Source organism: Cydia amplana, chromosome 2 (assembly GCF_948474715.1).
Source record: "Cydia amplana chromosome 2, ilCydAmpl1.1, whole genome shotgun sequence".
In the NCBI taxonomy this organism is placed as follows: Eukaryota; Metazoa; Arthropoda; class Insecta; order Lepidoptera; family Tortricidae; genus Cydia; species Cydia amplana.
In genome coordinates this window covers 6,538,759-6,556,410 of record NC_086070.1, presented here as the reverse complement: position 1 = coordinate 6,556,410, position 17,652 = coordinate 6,538,759, and the positions used below count along the sequence as shown (strand labels likewise).

The 17,652-nt window shown below is 36.3% G+C and overlaps 1 protein-coding gene across 3 annotated transcripts in view; it reads left to right on the top strand.

Annotated features, from left to right (window-relative positions):
- The window catches only part of LOC134662038 (homeotic protein antennapedia-like), a 238,605-nt gene that overhangs the window by 79,788 nt on the left and 141,165 nt on the right, over positions 1-17,652 (top strand). The gene's annotated exons all lie outside the window — the stretch shown is intronic.

Below are 17,652 nucleotides of genomic sequence, written 5' to 3'. Positions count from 1 at the left end.
TAAAATAATTTTATTTTTCATTAATCCTCTACAAGCCGTTACAAAACTATGAAATCTGCCAAGAATTATGTGATTATGCACAAAACAAATAACAATGCCATTATTCAGAAGTCACTTTTGTTTTTATCTTGAGTAAGATTTTAGGAAACATAAACATCGTTAGGTATTATTCTTGATACCGCAAATCGGGTCGTATTTTGACAATTTTACGAGTATTATGAAAATGAAGAGTTTCTATTATTTTTGTATGAATATAATATTTTTAGAAATCATATAAGATGCCGTCTAATAAGCAGTTGCCAGGCTATATATTTTATTAGATTATTCATAAAAAATACAAATGTACATACAAATTAGCCTTGTTCAGTTACTTTATTATACTTATTTATAAATTATGTTTGTATGTATTTGTTATGAATAATGTTGTTGGTGTTGTTAAGTTTTATTAAATATTCTAATTAAATGAATAAAATAAGCTTGAAAAAGAGCTTTGATTAAGCATAGGGACAACTATAATAAGTTCCTAATATTCCCTAGTTCTTAGTTACCTATTAAATCTATGTTCATGTTCATTAAATTGACGTCTTATAAAAACCTAAAGATATGTAGATAACAGAAAAATAAAACAGCTACTAAGAATACGACATATTTTCGCCCTGGAATCTAAAATCCCGTTCCAACTTCCAAAACACAACACAAAAGGGTAAAAAGTAAGTTACCGCGCCTAATCAAGTGCGGGTCTTTAGGCGGGAGGGTGTAACAAAGGGTTGCCCGGGGCAATATCCACTGTTCTGATTAATGGTTGTGTAATTGTTCCCCTATAATGTACAATAGCGCATAGATAAACGCTCAGCTGTCGATGATGTATGTGCGAGAATTTGAGGATTTGGTTTTAATAAACTTTTTAAATTAAACTTGAAAAAAAAATGGCATAGGTATGCGTTTCCATGTTTTTTTTTTAATTTGTCAGGGTGTCTCTACAGCAGAGGTACTAAAAAGTTTTTCCGACATAAAAAGATTCGTACATTTTAGAAAGATTATAATACATATATTTAAGTAAGTACTTATTTGATTAGACTACATTGAAAAAACAATAAAATTAATTACAGTAGATTTTTTGTTGGTTGCCTGTTATACTATAAGTACACAGATTATAAGTTAATATTTCTAATAAGATTCCGTAGACATATTAAAAATGTGCCTGTTAGTAAAAACACTTAATTGTTTACTTATTTAAAACTTAATATGTACATATAAGGCATTATTAACAACCATGTCAAGACACTTAAACAGTTTTTATACCTACTAGCTTTTTCGCCTTCGGCGATCATTTTTAGGGTTCCGTACTCAAAGGGTAAAAAACGAGACCCTATTATTCTAAGACTTCGCTGTCCGTCCGTCTGTCACCAGGCTGTATCTCATGAACCGCGATAGCTAGACAGTTGAAATTTTCACAAATGATGTATCTCTGTTGCCGCTATAACAACAAATACTACAAATAAAATAAATTAAATATTTAAGGGGGGCTCCCATACAACAAACACGATCTTTTTGCTCTATTTTTTGTTGATGGTGCGGAACACTACATGCGCGAGTGCGACTCGCACTTGGCCGGTTTTTTTTATATAAGTGAATGCTTTTGGAATGGAAATATACTTTATAAAAAATACTGAGTTAAAAATTAATGTATTAGTACTTTTTACTATCCTCTCTAGACATGCGTACTTTTCTTATGTACATTTTTATTTTATTTTTAATTACTTAAACCAAATAGAATTACTACATATTTTTGTATTAAATAAATTATGTAAATAAAAAAAATATCATGTTAATATAATTGTAATATAATAAACGGGGTTAGATTTCAAAAAATGCGTAATAAACTAAGTACATATAAATTAAACTATGTATGTATTTAGATTGTGACAAGAATAAATTAAAAGGGATCAACTGATAGAGTTTTACACAACGTACGTAACTTAAACTACACAAAGGGTTATCTCAGCAATGATCTGACCACGCACCTATTGTCAACCGTTCACGCACCTTTAATACAGTGAGGCTTAACCTTACAGCGCCTCCACAAAGGTGAAGAACGCAATTATCTTACCTTACCTCACTTAGATGAAGATAAATTCAATTACTACATACTACTAGATCGCAAAACGTCTTATAAACGCTCACGTCTTAACCTCACTGGCACCTTTTATACAGCACCGTGGATTAGTACCGTTTTATCGCTGTATAATAAAACGACGCAAGTGTACTAGATTGAAAAACACACTTGGGGCATTTGTGTAGCACGGTAGCGTTCTGCGCGTGTGCTGGGTGGGCGCGTAATTGCACTAATTACGTCAATACCACTATGTTATTAGCAATGAATTATTGATGTACAGTAACGTGATAAATGATGATTCGCTCGTTAACTAGGTACGGATGTAAAAAGCTCCAGGTAAAGTTTGTTTTAAAAATCTACTTAGTCATAAATGTAATTATCAATTCAAATACAAATTTCTCGTATTTATCATTTTGTTGGTTCTATTTTATGGGAATCTAAGGATAAATAAACTGAATTCACATGGTAAATAAATCATATTTTTAAATCTTGGCCTTCCGCACTTCCGGGCGTCTATAAAGACGGATGCGTTCAACGCTCCTCAAAAAACCACTAGCATAAAGTTCATCTACCCACCGTTAGATGTCTCTGTTAACAAATTACTTGCTACCCAAAACCGGCGGCTATCGAGCGCAATATCTCTCGTTTTATTGTTATCAACATTGTTTATTGACATTCTATTACAAAACAGTAAATAAACAAGCATGTAACAGTCATAAAACTGCCATAAAAGTCGTTTGTCATCCGGGCGAGATTGTGACGTAGCGGAGAAGCGGTTCCATGGTACGGCAATAGAGGGCGCTGTTTTATGTCAACAATGGCGTTGGATGAACGATTATGAGGGCATTAATTTTTACGAGGCATTAAACTTGATTTTAATGGTCGCACTTCAAATATTTACTTACTAACACGTGTTTATTGGTTAAACGGTACAGTAATAAGTTATTTAAAACAAATAAAATTACTTTTATGTTCGGTGTTGAGTGTATTTTAATTTTAAGTCAGTAAATTTATTAGGCTACTTATTTTAGAGACGTAATTTTACTTTAATATGTATTTTGAACAAATTGTTAAACTTATTTTTTTTAGTTACATATTTATTTAAACACATTTTAACCTCTTGTCTGTGTATGATAACTTGATAAGGCTCCTGACTGAATTTGTAACTGAATGATTGTTTCTGCGTTACACAGTAGAACTGGTTCAAACAACCAGGGATGTTGCGGATGCAGATTTTTTGACATCCGCGGATGCGGATGCGGATGCGGATATTTAAAGGCTCACATCCGCGGTACTTAGAAAACGTCAAATATTACATATTTAGTATTTTTTTATTTAAAAAAACGAAACGTTTATTATTTGAGCAAGAATATAGGTGCGTTATATTAAATAAACAGTAACTTGGCCGACTTTTCTGGATCTAGACGATTTCGTTATAGGTAATGACGAAATTACCTAGCACTACGCCGCCGCTAAGACGTTCCTGTACCGACTTGTTCGACATCCGCATCCGCATGAGCTCCGCATCGATTTTATGCGGATGCGGATGCAGATGCGGATGTTGAAAATAATGCGGAAGTTCCGCGGTTGCGGATGCGGATGCGGATGTTCGCAACATCCCTGGTTTGAACCCACGATTTATGGCCACCACACACATATTATGAAAGGTTAAAGAAGAGAATGTTCTTATGTTGTATTAAACATTAAACGCTACCCAAAGCATGAACCATAGTACATATTACCTACCATATTATTTATTCTGTGGTACACCATAAAAGTACTCAGTTATTAAGGTGACCTTAATCGAACCCCTAATGGCCTAATAGGAAAAAGCAATTACTCTTACTATCACAAGTATGTTTCATCAGTTAGGTACTTTATTCGTTTCACACTCGAATAAGTGAGAATGCTCCCCACCCCTAGACAAATGACAGCGCGCATGGCGGGATGACTAATGGCTGCCGATCGTGCAGCGGCCATTTTAATTTTAGGGGTGCCTACCCTTGGTATTATTAACTTTCTGTGCGGAGAGATAAGAGTGGAAAGAATAAGCATGGCGGTGCATCATTATAGTTTGCTGATTAGGTATTTCTTTATTGAGCTTTCAAATTCAAAGATAGGCTATAAGCTCTGAAATTAAACTGCGAAAATTAACAGATAAATAAAAATCGTAGCTACTTAAGGGCCACCCCACATCTAGCGTCTTTCGAGCGTCGGCGTCTCGTCGGCGTCTACAACTCTATGGCCCTGCTCGACGCAACGTCGACGCAACGTCGACGTAACTGCGCAGCGACATCTTTTTCCTAGCGCTGACCGACGCCGACGCCCGAAAGACGCCAGATGTGGGGTGGCCCTAAAATAATAATACCAATGTGAGTAAAATATTTACTAATTATTGAAACATAGGTAAGTAAGTACCTAATATTGTATAATTTAAATTATGCAGATGACATAGATTGGAAAAACATTGTTAACCTATAATAAGTAATATTACGCAGCCTACGCAGGCAAGAATTTTAAAATATTTTCGTATTTTAACGTAGTTAATTAGTTTTCTACTCGCCTACATACTTTTCCAAATCTGTGTTTATGATACTCACGTACAATAAGTCAGCAGGACAGGTTTAGCTAGCTACTGATTACGTTTCCAAAACACCCGTTATTTATTTAAAACTAAAAGCTACCATATTACGTGAGGCACTAGGTCCAGTTTTTATTATTCTATTTAATTTTGTGCTACTTTTTAAGTTCGTTTGTCAGTGTTTGCGTGAGAAGAGGTAGTTTCGGAACGCACCGCACGCACTTCTCCGAAATTATTTTAATAAGCCAGCTTTGCTTTGATTTCCTTTTTTCATTCCTAGGTAGGTAAATATGTAAAATGCGTACAAATTCATCCTTAAGAGATTAATAAATAATAACCTTTACATATTTCTTTTACTTTATTTATCTATATTAAGTTACGAATTTTAACTATCTTTAGAACTCATCAGATCATTACGGCTCATTTATTGTTGAATGTGTAAGTATTTGGTTTATTAATTTTCATAGAACGTCAACTTTAATAAAGTTTCGTTTAAGACATCTTCCATGTTTATTAGGCTCACATTATGCCTAACTAAATGTAATTAGGTATGGTCTCGTAAAAACTATTCTAATTAAAAGCCGTGAACGGAACCATAAAACTTAAACGTTAGAACAGTAAGTATTTTTTGGGTTACTTGAGTTCATCTTACCAAAACGCACAAAACATATACTTACTGTAAATTTTAAATATCATAAAGAAATCCTTTTGCAAAATGTAGTAACATTTTCACCTAAAGATTTTAATACGGAAGGACGCGCATATATCTTAAATTTTCCTACCCAAGAGGGACCCAGTCATGCGTTTGACTTATCCACTTTGTCACACCAGATTTATGGCCATGCTTCAGGAGGAAGGTAAAAGAATTCTTGACTGCGATCCAGTACAAACAAATAAAAATGTATTTATAGAAAGTCGATTTGAAACATCATCACTCAAGGCAATCAAAATATACTATAATGCTTGGAAATAAAGGAAAGCGGAAAAACTCACTGTCTGGCGAGACTAGAACCCGCGACTCTGGGATACCAGTCCGCCGCTCTACCAACTGAGCTACCGAGAACTACAAGGGTCGTCTACGCTAACGACCATCGTAGTACCCAGAACAGTTTTCCATTGAGCAGGCACTTACCAACCACAATCACGGTTAAGCTAATGTTATCACTTATCAGCTAATATAAAATTGGAACTAGATGATAATTATATAAAGATTATTAAACTTTTTTTACTTAAGATGTGAATATTGCATGCGTGAAGCTAACCAATTCATAATTAAAACCAAAGCGAACCAAAAAGAATCAAAAGACAACTCTATCTTGACAATAAAGCATTCGCATTCGCAATGATTATTATCTCTAAAATAAACTTAATGCTTTTAAGGCTAGTAGCGACACGGTTTAGAGACATTTTGCCTTCCCCCTTCCCCATTTTTGATCTACCATAAGCTTTATTTCCATTGTTTAAAGTCTATATCTCCCTGTTTATTCGCAGTCTCAAATTTGTCTGCAAACTAAGATATTTCTGCGTTCAGTCTGGACTTAAGCTACTTAAAGTTAAGGGTGGTTTTTCAGTGGCCGGGATGAGAAGTTGTAAGAATAAATAGTAGAGGACTAGTCGTGATCGGGGATCGTGATTGCGACACCGGGCTGCGTGCCCTTTGAACACGGGTTCCGTAGCCGTGAAAAATCGCTGGAACATATGCAAGCCTGCCAGCCGCGACGGTCTAATCCAAGGAGAGATAGCAAAAAAGGAAGATATATGGTGCTGTGCGGGTCACGATACTTAGTTCGGTGGCGTTTTTAACCTAATTGTATGAATGTTTTGCCCTCGTTTCCATGTCGGCGTCAGCACAACATTATTCTCTGGTTAAACAGCCAGTATCTAGAGTGCTTGATATCTTAATATCAGTACCGTAAAATGGGGTGACTGGTGAGTAGGGTCAAAACTGAAATTCAAACCTCGATAACATTTTATTTTTACATATGAAAACTGAATGGTGTAAATAATAAATGTTCCGGACGTTTGTATTTTAGTTTTTATTTTATTTTGGGTAGTTCCATTTCATAACTTTGACGATAAAGAGGAAAACCCACCTCACCGGTTCAGGCGGAGTATGTCACTTTCTTAGGACGTCACATTCTGAGTTCGTCACTTTCTGACTTTGTCACTTTCTGAGATCGTCACATTCTGAGTTCGTCACTTTCTGACTTTGTCACTTTCTGAGATCGTCACATTCTGAGTACGACACTTTCTGAGGACGTCACTTTCTGAGTACGTCACATTCTGAGAACGCCACTTTCTGAGGACGTCACTTTCTGAGTTCGTCACTTTCGTTCATTTTTATACGCAGATAGGTATCCAAAATTTACACTATCATCAGAAAAAAAAAGACGTTTGAGTTTATGGAGACATGACAGAAGACGCGGTATGCTGAAGAATATGTTGTCACGAAAGGAGCGGCAGTCCGTTTAAATGTAAATATGTTGGAATTATGACCTTCTACTGGTGTCAGCGAGCTTGCCGTGATACCTTCACGAGCTAATCACAGCGGAGAATGATAAAATCATGGTTCCTTTCCTACTGTGCGATACATTTATGTGTATTGAATTGAAGCTGTTGCCGGCCTAACTCCAATTTGTAGCTAAATGTTTTGGTGCTTGTAGTTTCTAAGTACTTATTCTGAATTAAATACTCTGATTGAAACATAATTAGATTGTTTTTTATTATTATTTATTTCTCTATTTTCACTTTATTGCACGACACATAGGACGTTTTGCCAAATGGAATTCTCTACGAGTCAGGCGTAAGGCAAACAGAGATTGGTATTGGTATGTAGGATATAAAAGCGACCGTATGTCAAACAGCTATTAATCTGGTTGCTGGCAGTATACATCTTTCGTGCAGGTATATTATACTGTTAAATCGTACCTATGCTAAAAAAGTGTCGAACTCAGAAAGTGACGAACTCAGAAAGTGACGTCCTCAGAAAGTGGCGTTCTCAGAATGTGACGTACTCAGAAAGTGACGTCCTCAGAAAGTGTCGTACTCAGAATGTGACGATCTCAGAAAGTGACAAAGTCAGAAAGTGACGAACTCAGAATGTGACGATCTCAGAAAGTGACAAAGTCAGAAAGTGACGAACTCAGAATGTGACGTCCTAAGAAAGTGACATACTCCGCCTGAACCACCTCACCCCGTAGTGCCTCGTATTTGGGGTGAGAGGGGTTTTCATACAAAGGTGATTTTGGAAGATTGTTGGATCGTTTTTGTTATTATGCGTATTACTATAGCTCCATTTTAAATTGGAATACATTATTTTTGTAGCAGTAGCCTTAAAATCCCTTCTCACCCCCCTCTCAAACCTTCTCTCTCCATTCATAACCCACCTCTCCCCGCGAAACCTACTCATCCCGTTTTACGGTAATATGATTTCCCGAAATACGGCAATCCAAAGACAATCTTAATCTTAAATTTACCAGGTGGTTCTGGCTAGGTACTCTATAAATTAGTCTAGTTTGCATGAAACTAGTAAATCTTCATCACACAAACAGTTTGGCATAAATCATAAATGTAGTGGATTGACAACAATAAGAAATTTATAATAGAGTGCGCGGAAAGACAAGAGTCGTGGAATATATTAAAGGGAATCAATGCATTATTATATTATGACTCGTCTCTTTCCGCACATATATATTATTAGGCTAGAGGTTACGTCTGATTATAAAGGTCTAGATAAATTATAGATTTCAACGATATTTTTGTTAGATGAATTTAGTCTCTCTGTATGTTTATTTTTAATACTTATGTACTCTATTAATTTGAATGGATTCAAGATGGACTCAGGTAATTTGTATGGATAGTTGCGTAAAATTCAGATAAAACAAGATTGATCTAAATTGCTACTAAAGGTTACAAAGTATTGTTTTTTATTTCAATTGTTTGATCAATGATCATAATAATTCTATACCGTAAAATGGAGTGAGTAGTGTCAAAACTGACATTCAAACCTCGATAACATTTTATTTTTACATATGCAAACTGAATGGTGTATATAATAAGTGTTTGTATTTTAATTTTTATTTTATTTTGGGTAGTTCCATTTCATAACTTTGACGATAAACAGGAAATCCCACCTTTCCCCGTAGTCCCTCGTAATTGGGGTGAGATGGAATTTCATACAAAGGTGATTTTGGAAGATTGTTGGATCGTTTTTAGGGTTCCGTACCCAAAGGGTAAAAACGGGACCCTATTACTAAGACTCCGCTGTCCGTCCGTCCGTCCGTCCGTCCGTCCGTCTGTCACCAGGCTGTATCTCACGAACCGTGATAGCTACAGTTGAAATTTTCACAGATGATGTATTTCTGTTGCCGCTATAACAACAAATCAGAGGCGGCTGGTAGCTATGTATTATGGGTGTTCACTCACAATAAAAAACAAAAACTAAACCTACACATTCAATTAACCGTCGCAAAGTACCTAGATGTCGGTTTCCGTCCACCCGGTCATTGAACTCTCTCATAGATTTTCGGTATTACGAATATCTTGACGACCGATAGACGCCAACTGCAGTTCATTTTACAAATGGATATAATGTTTTTAATTAAATTATATGGAAAGATGTGCTAAATTGTTAACACACCTGTTTCGGTCCAAACAAACTCACCGCACAGCCGTCGCCCGCGCCCGCGCCAAACACAAAACATAATATACCTAGGTAACACGAAAAACAAAATAAGCTAGTTACTTTTATCACATTCACACAACACAACCACGGTGTTTTTGGTTATGGATCTGATTTAAAAAATATATGTTTTTGTTTTTGAGTAACATTGCTACGAAAGTTCAAGGTCGTCCATAATTTAACTCGAGTCGATTTTGTAAACTTTTTCACATTCTCACGTTAAATTCATTCATTTTTAAACACCTCACAACAAACAAATTATGTGCTTTAACTGTTTAAACTCTTGTTTCATTATTTAGAATGAAAAAAAAAGCCAAAATTGCATTCCCGCACATACTTTAAAATTGACTAAGGTCTGTTTAGAAACAAGTGACAACAATATCAACATGGCGCGCGCCGCGCGCGGGATGCGCGCGCAGATCAACCGACTCGGAGCGCCGCACCGATTTTGCCTCTTCCCTCATAGAAAATATTTTGTTTCACGCGCGGAGCTCTGGTGAGACTTCTCTTTCGCTCTTATTGAATTTCCTATTGATCGAATGTACTAAATCTTTTTCCATAGGAGCGCAATCCAAAGCGCTCCGCTTCGCGCGTTACCTTTGATTTCTATGAAATTATAGGAGTACGCCGTGTAGGTAGACTAGGTAGTGGTGACTTGGTGAGCTGTCTATAAACTTATAATGAATAAAGGTTATTATTTAATTGGTATTGAGTTTTTTACGATCGATCTTAAGTAGTAATATATTAAATAGGTACCATAATTTCATTTTGATTATATATGGGAGTGCACCGCACAAGCGCTCCTTACGGCGGGCCGCGCCTGCAACAAATACTAAAAACAGAATAAAATAAAGATTTAAGTGAGGCTCCCATACAACAAACGTGATTTTTGACCGAAGTTAAGCAACGTCGGGCGGGGTCAGTACTTGGATGGGTGACCGTTTTTTTGCTTGTTTTGCTCTATTTTTTGTTGATGGTGCGGAACCCTCCATGCGCGAGTCCGACTCGCACTTGGCCGGTTTTTTAATTTTTTATTATGAGTATTACTATAGTTCCATTTTAAATTGGAATACATTATTTTTGTAGCAGTAGCCTTAAAATTCCATCTCACCCCCCTTTCATCCCTTCTCTCCCCATTCATAACCCAACTCTCCCCGCGAACCCTACTCACCCCATTTTACGGTAACCTTCTTTAAAGGTTGAGATTCAAGGCGGTCTAAACTAAGCCACAAAGAGATCGCGTGCTAGTCTGTTCCTATCCTTTTAAAGACGATTCTGTGCACTGTACAATTTAACAATACTGCAAATAAGCATTTTGTATGACACGCAAGCATTATGCAGCTATCTGTAAGCTATGCATAAACGGGCCTATATACCTTCGACTATTTTAACTGGAAATCGGTTTTGGACTCATTTCATTCATAGGTTTTTAAGAAGTAAGTTTCTGATTTTCGGTCGATGCTAAGTTGTCATTAAAATAGTAGTCGTAAGTCTCAAAAAGTCTTCGGGCATAACACTGATTTAAACTTTCACGATTTTTACGCATTATTAAATTGTACAACGGGACTTAATCGCGTATCTAAGTTTTTAAGATTTACCTCCGACGTTTCGAGGACGGCGTTGTCCCCGTGGTCTCGGAGAAGACTGGCTTAAGTTGACATCAGCATCTTCTAACCGCGCGAGTTTTTCGAACTACCCTTCTTAGGGCATGTTTGTAAAACTGAGAAGTCTTCAAGAAAGACACCTATTTCCATAAATGATAAACTAGTAGTTCGCCCCGAACCTTGAACTCGAGTTTCGCATGGGACTGTGGATGCATGTGAATGTGTAAGCCGAGCACTTTCATTTGATACCAAACTCGACCATTCTTTCTTGCAAAAAAGAAAACCAGAATAGCAAGACCCCTCTCAAATTGCTTTTTAGCCTTCTAAGCTCTTCTAGCTCAATAACCCCTTGATCGAGCCTGCTCATAATTTAATGACTAAAATATAATGCCCTCAACTACACGTTTACCCAATTTCATTTAAATTAGAACAAATTTACTTAAGTTATTGTGTATCAAACTATCCTCTGATAGTTCAGCTTAAAAACATCGAAATGCCGGGACGTGCCGCTAGCCAGCCGCGTGTCCCAAGTCGAATGTAAGAACTTCGCTTCGCTTCGCTCGCTCGTTCGATAATAAGTTATCTATGAATAAAGTGACACCACCAGCTACTTTTTTATAAAGTAACATAACTAAAAGCAAAAAATATGTCTTTTTCATTGTGGTTTCTGTCTGTAAGTCAAAAATCCACTAGAATTAGAACTGCAGACAGGAAACTAGCATTTTGTCATCCTCGCTTATAGCTAATGATTTGTTTCGATTCCTAACGCCTTTCGACGACCGCTAGAATTAATTATTTATAATTCGAACACCGCCACCACAAGTAAGGAGTACAAGGGATCATAAAATATTATGACTCTATTCTATTCGGGTACGTGCGGAGTGGCCAGTCCGGTGAATGTTAATACTGTGACATCGATAGTCTTCCGGGACGTCGCAGTGGATCTTGGTTCAGGGTGTTTGGCACAGAAAAAAAACTGTCTTTGAAATCAGAACCAGATATATCTCAACTGATATATCTTGATCCAACTTGAACTAAGGTAATTTATCTAACGATACAAGAATGTTCAATTCTCAAAATTCAATATTGAAAGTCTTTTATTCCTTGGGTGAAGATATAAAAAAATATTGAAAATGATCCTGTTATTTTGCAAAATTTACCATTTATTCACAGAACGTTTAAGGAAGCGTTACATAATCTTGCGTACATCTAAGCTGATCGCACATCATGACATCACATTCCTTTCTTTACAAACCAATAAAATAAGTCCGTGATTGAACTCCATAATACAAGCACGTGGCACTTCTTACATTGTTGCCGTTTTATTGTTTTGTACCAATCACACATGACTCTATCAATATCTCAATTTCTTGAATCACATCTTATAGATTCCCTTATAAGACTTATACTCTTATATAGACTTTAGTGATCGGCGGGGGTGAGCTATTTTCCTTATAATATGACGTGAGACATGTCAAATTATAAGGTAAATAGCTCACCCCCGCCGATCTCTGCGTTGTAAGCATCGGTTCCTACTCCCGATTGTTGGTGGGGTGATACGACGAAATTTTATGGTTATCGACATATTAATTAAGATTGATTGGACTTTACGATTTCGCGTTCGTAATTCATCATTTACTCTGTTACGAGTATTAAGACATTCAAACTGCGAATATTATCCTAAGTGTGATTTCAATTATTTCACCAGCTAAATTCCAATTTAAATCTAGTCTGCATTAGATTAAACCTATAGAGTTAGCATTCGCACAGCTTTGCTTTGATGCTGCGTTTGGTTTGTGAGTGAGTCAACTTGACTCACTCAGTCAAGTAAGCTTCTAGTGTTTCATCATTCTTTTTTGGTAGGGACGGCAAGAGAATGGAATGCGCTCCCGTCATCTGTATATTCTGTATTCCCTGAAAAATATGACCTCGGTCTCTTTAAAGCAAGAGTGAATAGGCTATTACTGAACCGGTGAGCTCCATCTTAGGCTCTGTCTTCACTTTCCATCAGGTGTGACTAGAGCCAATCGCCGATCAGTTTATTATGAAAAAAAAAAAAGTTTTGTGAAGTATAATGATTGGCAACCTGGTTCTAACTTTATGTCAGCGTAGCTGAATTAAAGGGATTATTAAATCAAAATCCATTGATTAACTATACTATCCCACGTAAAAACAAATACAGATGTTTACATTTCTAATATGTAGGTTGTAACATTTTGGATGATAAGTAATTAGCGCGGTCCAGAACCATAACATCTTGAAAATGCATTTAATAAGAGGTTAATAAGACGTTTTAAAGCTAAAATTATGCCAGCGTGATGCCGACTCAAGTTTCTGGTACTAAAGGTACTATAAGCTCTACTACGACTTGGGCAGACAGACGGATGGAAATGGATAAACTATAAGAATTCCTTGGTAACTATAAAAACTATTGGATCTTTGGCCAACAAAAAACAAATCGATGTGCCAACGCCGGCCACTCCAAGGGACGCAGCCATGCGGTAGAATGAGATAGCAATATCACTTGCTCCCTCTAACGCATAAATGCGTCCCTTGGAGTGGCCGGCGTTGGCCCATCGTGTAGAGGAGCCATAACAATTGGATTTAGAATGTTTCACTAGATTGAGTAGATTGACCATACTTACCCTAACAACTAGACAATGACCGGCGCTCCCTCTAAACGCAGCACAGATCTAAATCTGTACCTGTGCCTACGCATACATAGTTAATCATTCGTTAGCATACCAATCTGCATGCGTAACGTCCCGCACCGATGCGCGATCGTCATTAATAATTTCGACACTTGGTGATTAACATTTAGAGGTGTTCGTATTGGTCGCCGTGGGCGATCGAGCGTATAGTGTCAAGTGACGATGCCGTTTGATGAATGTACCTAAAGGCTTCGTTATTTACGGGAGATGATATGGAGAGCTGATGTTTTAGGTCTAGATTTAGTGATTTCCTTTTATCCTCGAATACCATTATAAAATATAACCTGTAGGTACATGATGGTCATGCACAGTCAGATTAAAGTTTTAATTTAAAATTACTTATCTATAAACTAATCGCGTGTATTCATTTAGATAACACAATGTACTTATAGAATAATGTAATATAGTACCTACTTATACGTCTTTGGTCGAATTGGGATAGTGTGTGTTTAGTTTCGACACAAGGTAACTAATTTTCGCGACCTTATTATTTCGATCTATGCATTAGGGTTAGAATTTTTAGACATAATAGATACATTAAATACCTACTGACTTTCCTATAGACGACGGATGCAAATACGATGGACATCAGACAACATGTTTGATATTAGTTTTATCTTTGTACGAGTGTAAAAAGTATAGACCTAGTAACTAATACTTTAGATACCTGGTGTAATTTTGTAATTAAACTTGTCGTTAAACTGTCAAGAAACCTATTCTATCAAGTATTTATGGCGATATAGGTTGTTGGGATGAGACCGCTATGTAGCGATAATTGTGTTCATTTTCTATTCTATTTTGGTATATTGCAAAATAAGGTAAAAACAATACTAAAATAAACTTCTTACTAAAATTTTACTGAACCTTCATTTTACACAAAAAAAGTAATTAAATAGTTTTTTCTTCAGATAAGTACGTATCTAATCTATTTTAGCATCAACTGCACACCTAGACTTCACGCATCGTCGCGCGTCTACGCAAATCCCGCTTTTAAAACCAAAGCGTCCCAACTGAAAAACGCATTTATTCCCAATTCAACTTTAGTAATACGCCTTTAATGTTTAAATTGGAATTGAAACTAATCTTACTTGTTAAATTTTAATGTAAATGTGTATACATCAGAAGAGTTAACGCATCGTAAACTAAACGCATTCATAAATTACACAGTGCATTTGATATCGACTTGACTGCAATAGTAACGAACAAATGGCACTTTAACTTAAGAATTGAAAGACTTTAAGTCTTATTTAAAATCTATCTAAAATCAGTTTTAATGAACATTTAATTAAGTCTATAATCATAGAATCTTACTTTGTGATTCGTTTTTTGTTTGGTTTTGAAAGATGAATTTAGATACAGTATTAGGAAGTTATGCTGGCAGTTGGTAGGTTGATTGATTTTGATTAGTTACTTTAGGGTTTAATGTGTGTGTATATTTACAACAATAACAAAATACATGTGGTGTATTTACGACCCGATAAATAAAGGAAATAAGTTTCAAGTATAGGTAAATATGATACATGGTCTATTTGGTTTACCGTGTAACCTTATAGGTAAGTACATATACAATAAGTGCTGAATAGTTCCTTTTTAATTATTTATATAAAATTAATCACGAATAATAATTTAAATATCCAACAAAACGAAACTGTTTTTTTTTTGTTCAATTTAGCCGTTCGCATTGATATGCGAAATGCCGTCGCGATTCGCACGTTGCATACATACGATTAAAAATCGACGCGGGAGGTGACCGGTGCGTACTCCGCTTTAATTTAATAGGTGTTGTGTCCCATCGGGACTTCTAATTGGCTAATTTGAGGCGAAACCAGCGTGTTTGACGGCCGAATGTCTGATTTAGACGGAGGACTTTCTTTTAGCGTGGATATATCAAGGGCTCGTGGCGAATAGCAAAGAGCTTGGTCGAAACTAAGACATACCTGCAGGTACAAAACAAAACAGCTTATTGTAATCGTTACCTATTTTCTTTCAAGATCCTGATCCCCCAGAAACACAAGCCATGTTGTGGCTATGGGAGTCCACGCAAAAATTACGGAGTATTTAAAGTGACATTAAAAAAAATCATTATCAGCTTTAAGTCAGTTTTGTAGCACACTTTTGAGCAATCGTCAGTTTTAAAACAATAGGTGATTAAAAACGTTATTTTGACGAAGATGGTCTAAATTGCATAGTCATCCATTGTCCGTAGGACCTAGCCCTAGCCATACTAAAATCGATTTTTTTTAATTTGAATAATGTATGGAAATAGTCATGTGACTTTTCGTGTCATCTGTCATTCCGATACATTTTTTCTTTTCGATCGGCGTTTGTCGATGTACGATTGTTATTTTAGCTAAGCCTCCATCTCCAGCCATGGTTTGAACGTAACATGTTGGTCTTGGTCGCTAGTCTTCCAGCAAAAACAATTGAAGGGTACGCCATCAGCAACTAGGTAACTGTTCTTGGTTAGATTTGCAACCATGACACTGAAACTATGGCAACGGTATGTTTTTTACTGCATGTGCAAACCCATAATGGTACCTATTTTCTTGCACATATTCTAAACGAATTACCCATTTTTATTGGTGACTTAAAATAATGTACAGTCAGCTGCAGAGAAAAGGTACCACCCCTGCATACAAACTTCTATGCAGGGGTGGTACCTTTTCTCTGCAGCTGACTGTACCTATGCAAAGCGTTGTCGTAGGGAACTTCAGCTGAAACTACATATCTACTCAACTATGCAGATACCTTGTTTAATATGAGCGTAGGCAAACAATTTCAAAACCTAACAGCTAAGGGCAAAAAGCAATCAAGTGTATCTATTGTCATCCGACCTTGGAGTACATAGACGGATTGCTATTCCTCGGCGCACCTGGCCATGTACGTATGATCGCTATGGGTGGCCAACGCGAAAGTTTGAGAACTAACATGTACCTAAATCGGATGCCGAATACTGAGTGACTGAGGCTTACTTAGCTATCGAACATGTATCTATATAGCTCAGTTTGGATAGGGCTTCATTCTCTTTGTTTTAATCTAATACGATAGGTTCCAGTTGAATCTGATTTTCAGTCTGTTACGCTCGTATATACATGCTCATATATGGTATCACGTTAGCGGAAGCAGGTGCGCTTATTCCAATTCAAGTCTAATATCAAAGTCAATAATATTTAGATTCAGAATTTACCATCAGGTCGGTGAACCGTATTAGTTCTACTAGGTGGCAAAGTTTTAAATTCATCGCAAGGTCTATCTAGTATTTTGTTACTACCTAGTAGGTAATATATTTATTTGTTTTTAGAACTTAATTGCAATTTTCTTTTTTTAAACCTGCTATAAAGTATAGGTAACCAAGAGGCGATATAAACTATGACTGGAAATATGTAATTAAAGTAGTGTAGGTAATTAATATGCACCCTTTTTATTGTTGTTCAAATAGGTACTTATCGATGTTATGGAACCAACAATTTAAGTTGATACGTTGATACAACAATTATTGATCTAAAGGTCGATACATGACTTGGCATAGTTTAGAGTCGAAACTTAATACTTTGTAGTTAAGGATAGTCTCCAAATAAATGAATAATTAATAAAGGTAAGTGTCTAATTGATTTTACGAGTACCATCGATGTAAACAATATCAGATAACGTCGTTATGGCGGTCCTATCACTCTACGTTGATTTATTGAGTCACCGCATACTTAGCGACCAGTTGTTCCTTAAAAAACCTGTCACGTATGCCATTAAATTTATAACCCAATGTTCCGGAAGGCTACGAGAACCAATATTTCAAAAGGAGACGTAAAACTTGACCCAAGAAAATAAGAATTGTTCACTGATTTCCACATAGCAATTTGTCAAGACAAATGCATAATTCAAACCAACTTACCGAAACTAAAAACAAACATGTTTTCGCAGCTAAAATAAAGACAAAAGACGACACTCGTAAATTCCCGCTG